Source organism: Musa acuminata, chromosome BXJ1-9 (genome assembly GCF_036884655.1).
Source record: "Musa acuminata AAA Group cultivar baxijiao chromosome BXJ1-9, Cavendish_Baxijiao_AAA, whole genome shotgun sequence".
Taxonomy (NCBI): domain Eukaryota; kingdom Viridiplantae; phylum Streptophyta; class Magnoliopsida; order Zingiberales; family Musaceae; genus Musa; species Musa acuminata.
In genome coordinates this window covers 21,645,950-21,651,560 of record NC_088335.1, presented here as the reverse complement: position 1 = coordinate 21,651,560, position 5,611 = coordinate 21,645,950, and positions in this window count along the sequence as shown.

Sequence of the window (5,611 nt, the reverse complement as noted above, 5' to 3'; positions counted from 1 at the left end):
GTCAGGTTGCACCGCCCAGTCTCGCTCGGAGACTGAGCCCCAGGCGGTGCCACCGCTTGGCTGGAGCGGTTGCACCTCCCAGTCTCGCTCGGAGACTGAGCCCAAGCGGTGCAACCTCCTGCCTTGGGCGGTTCAACCGCCTGGCAGAAATCAGGGTCCGAATGGGTTGATCCATTCGGCCCAATTTGGGTTTTCAGGGGCCCAATTGCCCCAAGATTAAGTTAATGGGATCACCTCCCATTTCCAACTTAATCAATGTGCTAACTACGATTTTTCCTAAGACATTTACTGCAACTTGCTCCGGTGCGTCAATCGCTTCTTCCGGCGAGCTTCCGGCGAACTTCCGTCGATCATCCGATGAACCCTCGGTGATGCTCCTGCGGACTTCCGGCAAACTCCTGGACTTGTGACGATTCACTTGGCGAGTTCCGACGAGCTTCTTTGGCAAGCTTATGGACTTCTCGGATTTGCTCCCGCAGAACTTCCGACGACTGTCCGAACTTCCGTCGAACTCTCGAACTCCCAACGTGATCATTGTCTTGACTCCGGCGCAACTCCTGCTGCATGTCTCACTTTCATCGTAGTTAATCCTGCACACTTATCTCATCATATAGATTAGATAACAAATGACAATTGACTTCATTATCAAAATCCGAGATTCAACAATCTCCCCTTTTTTGATGATGACAATCAATTGATAATGGAGTTAACCTTAACTCCCCCTGTCTATATGCCATACTTGAGATAAGTCATTCTTGAATTCAAAACCTAAGAATTCAAGAGACATATTGATAAGTTAAAATCATTTGAACTTATCAATACTCCCATGATTCCCATCATGATGTATCTCTCTGAAGATGATGTCAAGACTTGACATTCATTTTCAAATATAACAAGTTTGAATTATGGTAATTGTAGCAATTCATCATATTGTAAGATATCAACATGTAAAGCTGTGAAGTAAGATTTTGATATCATTACATGATGTACACATTTCAAATATTTTAGCAAGTATTGCATTTCTTCACATGGTAAGATATCAACTCAAGGCATAATGCAAATTAATGCATGGCATAATCATAGCATCAGTGTTTATAGCATCAATTCATATATTTCTCCCCCTTTGTCATCAACAAAAAGCATGATAGTTGTGATACCAGCAAATTATCAAGCATATAAAGGAAGGCATGATACGTAGATTGCGTTGAATACTTCTTCCTCTTTTTTTTGTTATAATCATTTTTGCATGAAGGAGGAAAGTCATTTGTGATACCAGCTATTTTGTGAGTTTACTTTGAGTCAAGATATGTGTGTGAAACAGCTTTTTGCAAGTAAAAATACTATCATCCATATTTCAAGATGGAATTCATAAGCAGGAATCATTTCATCAAATCCATTTCAGAAAAAAAATATTTTTCATAAGAGTGTATGAGAGAATTCGATTTTTAGCATTCCAATTGTTAAGCGAATCCGAAAAATGAAATGAACACTTTCATGCATTCGGACAAGCCTATGCTATAGATTTTCAAATACAATCATGAAGACAAAACATTTTTGTATTCAACACATAATTTCCAATATGTTATTTAGGCATGTAATGACAATCAAGTGATTTGAGCATTTAATAAAGTCCAAAAAATAATTTTAACTAGTTTATGTATTCGGACACATCAACATTCCTAATTCTCTTCTTATGAAATCAAATTATTCTTCACTTAGAGGTTTTGTAAAAATATCAGCTAGTTGATGTTTAGTATCAATGAACTCTATGGTTACGTCATGATTAGTAACATGATCTCGTATAAAGTGATGTCTAATATCAATATGTTTTGTTCTTGAGTGTTGTATAGGATTCTTGGTTAAGCATATTGCACTTGTGTTATCACATTTAATGAGAATATTTTTAAGATGAACTTTGTAATCTTCTAAGGTGTTTTTCATCCATACAACTTGTGCACAGCATGCACTTGCTGCAATATATTCAGCTTCGGTTGTTGATAGTGTAACCGAGTTTTGTTTCTTAGTTGACCAGGAAACAAGGGCATGTCCTAAAAATTGATATGATCCTGATGTGCTTTTTCTATCTAGTCTACAGCCAGCAAAGTCTCCATCAGCATAAGCAATTAACTCAAGATTCTCTGATTTTGGGTACCATAATCCTAGATTTGTGGTACCATTAAGATATCTAAGTATTCTTTTAACTGCTTTGAGATGAGATATCTTAGGGTTTGATTGAAATCTAGCACAAAGTCCTACACTGAACATGATGTCTGGTCTGGTTGCAGTGAGGTAAAGTAAACTTCCTATCATACCCCTATAAGTTTTTTGATCGAAGCTTTCTCCACTTTCATCAATTTCTAACTTAGTGGAGGTGCTCATAGGAGTGTTAATAGCCTTTGAGTTATTCATATTAAACTTTTTTAATAAATTCATAACATATTTAGTTTGACTAATAAAGATGTCATTGCTTAGTTGTTTGATTTGTAAGCATAAGAAGACTGTTAATTCTCCCATTAAATTCATTTCGAATTCAAGACTCATAGTTTTAGCAAACGATTCACAAAGAGATTAATTCGTGAAACCAAAGATAATATCATCAACATAAATCTGAACAATGAGAAAATTATTTTCAAAATTCTTAATGAATAATGTAGTATCAACCTTGCCTTTTGTGAAATTATTTTCAATAAGAAAAGAACTAAGTCTCTCATACCAAGCCCTTGGGGCTTGTTTTAAACCATAGAGAGCTTTAGTTAATCTAAACACATGATTAGAGAGGCTATTATTCTCAAATCCAGGAGGTTGTTCAACATAGACTTCTTCAGAAATAAAGCCATTAAGAAAAGCGCTTTTAACATCCATTTGAAACAACTTAAAATTATTACTACTAGCGTAGGCAAGGAGCATCCTTATGGCTTCCAATCGAGCCACAGGAGTGAAGGTTTCTTCGTAATCGATACATTCTTCTTGGTTGAAACCTTTGGCCACTAATCTAGCTTTGTTTCTAACTACGATACCATTTTCATCTTGCTTGTTTCTAAAGACCCATTTAGTATAAATAACTAAATGATCATTTGGCCTAGGAACAAGCTTCCACACCTCATTTCTCTCAAATTGATTCAATTCATCTTGCATTGCGATAATCCATGAATAATCTTTCATGGCTTCGTCAACACATTTGGGTTCAATTTGGGAGAGAAAAGCGACGTTCGCACAAAAATTTTTAAGAGAAGATCGTGTTTGAACCCCCTTTGATGTGTCTCCTAAGATTAGCTCCTTGGGATGAGCATCTACATACTTCCAATCCTCGGGTAAGGATGTTTTGGAAGTGGATGCATCCAAGTTGCTAGTTGGAGATGGGGTTTCATTTAAATTTAAGGAATCAAAATTAACATCATCATCAAAATCGTTTTTCCTGATTTCGGAAATCTCATTAAAAACAACATGAATGGATTCTTCAATAATTAAGGTTCTTTTATTGAAGATACGAAAAGCTTTAGAAACCGAAGAATAACCAAGAAAGATTCCTTCATCGGATTTAGCATCAAATTTTCCTAAGTTATCCTTTTCATTCAAGATAAAACACTTACACCCAAAGACTTTAAAATATGAAACATTGGGTTTTTTGTTGTTCCATAACTCATAAGGAGTTTTGGTGAGTAAGGGTCTTACCAGAACTCTATTCAAAATATAGCATGCGGTGTTTACGGCTTCGGCCCAAAAATATTTGGGTAGGCTATGTTCATTCAACATGGTTCTTGCCATTTCTTGTAATTTCAATTTTTTTCTTTCTACTACTCCATTTTGTTGAGGATTTCTTGGAGTAGAGAAATTATGGTTGTATCCATTGAGTTCACAAAATTCTTAAAAATCATGGTTTTGAAATTCTCCACCGTGATCACTTCTAATTGACGAAATCATAGACCCCTTCTCATTTTGAATAAGTTTACAAAACTTGGTAAAATATCTAAAGCATTCATTTTTCTGTTTAAAGAAGTAAGTCTATATATTTCTGCTATAGTAATTCATCCACAATGACGAAGGCGTATTTGCTATCTCCTAGACTTGATGTAGAGATTGGTCCGAACAAGTCCATATGGATCAATTGTAAGGGCCTAGAGGTGCTTATTTGATTCTTAGATTTGAAATTACCCTTAATTTGTTTACCTAATTGGCAAGCATCACATACATTATCTTTGATGAACTTGATATGAGGAATTCCTCTTACAAGTTCTTTAGATGATCTTTGAGTGATTAGTTTCATGCTAGCATGACCTAATCTTCTATGCCATAGCCAAGCATCCTCATTCAAAATCGAAAAACACATTTCATTACATAAATCATTGATGTCAATAGTGTATACGTTATTTTGTTTTAATGCAATCATAGACATGTTTTTATGTGGTTTTTCAATGATGCAAGCATTAGATTCGAATCTGACAATGTATCCTTTATCACATAGTTGACTAATGCTCAAGAGATTATGTTTTAAACCATTAACTAACAAAACATCTTCAATAAAGAAGTTGGATTTGTTACCTATGGTTCCTTTGCCAATGATTTTACCCTTGTTGTTGTCTCCGAAGGTGACATAGCCTTCGTTTATGATAGTGAGCTTAGAGAATTGAGATGGATCTCCGGTCATATGCCTTGAGCATCCACAATCAAGGTACCATCTCTTACTTCTAGCTTGCGATGGTATAGGTTTCTACAAAAAAGGATGATTTTTAGGAACCCATTTGCTTTTGGGTGCCTAAAAAATAGATCTACATTGTTTATCATGTTGCATAGAATTTATTATGGTTCCTTTAGGAACCCAAATTAATTTGTTTTGACTAATTTTCTTGAATGGACAATAATACGTTTTGTGTCCAAATTTGCAATAAAAGTTGTATTTGCTTTGGTGTCGAACATGTAAGATGGGGCCTTTTATGAAGGTGGTTGGATTTTGGTGAGGACTTCTCACAAATCTGATTCCACTTCTTTTGGGAACGTGACCCTTGTTTGCGAGGATCATGTTCAAGGACTTGCTACCAACCTCGAATTTCTTCAAGGTGTCCTTAAGTAGCAAGTTTTCATTTTCGAGAGTTTCTAGATCATGACATTTTATGCATGAACCTAAACTATCATGAAATTCAGTCTTTAACTTATCAAAATTACAAGACTATCATGCTCCTTTTTTAGCAATTTGTATTTTCTACTAATAATCTTGCATTCATCAAATAAGTCATGGAAGGCATTTAATAATTCATCAAATGATAAATCTGCATCTATTAAATTTGTTACCTCCTCTCCGATGGCCATTAAGGCTTAATGAGCAACTTGCTCGGTGTTGGACTCCTCTTCTTCGGACGCGCTCGAGTCATCCCATGTTGCTTTGAGCGCCTTCTTCTTTGATGTTCTCTTTTTGACTTGGGGACAATCACTCTTGTAGTGTCTCGGCTTTTTGCACTCATAGCAAATAACTTGGTCCTTCTTGGGTTCAAGTTTATTTGTTGTGTCATTCTTAAACTTGTTTCTTTTAATGAATTTTTTAAATTTTCTTGTTAGAAGTGCCAAGTCATCGTCATAGTCCTCATCACTTGAGTTTTCTCTCAAGTGGTCTTCTGAA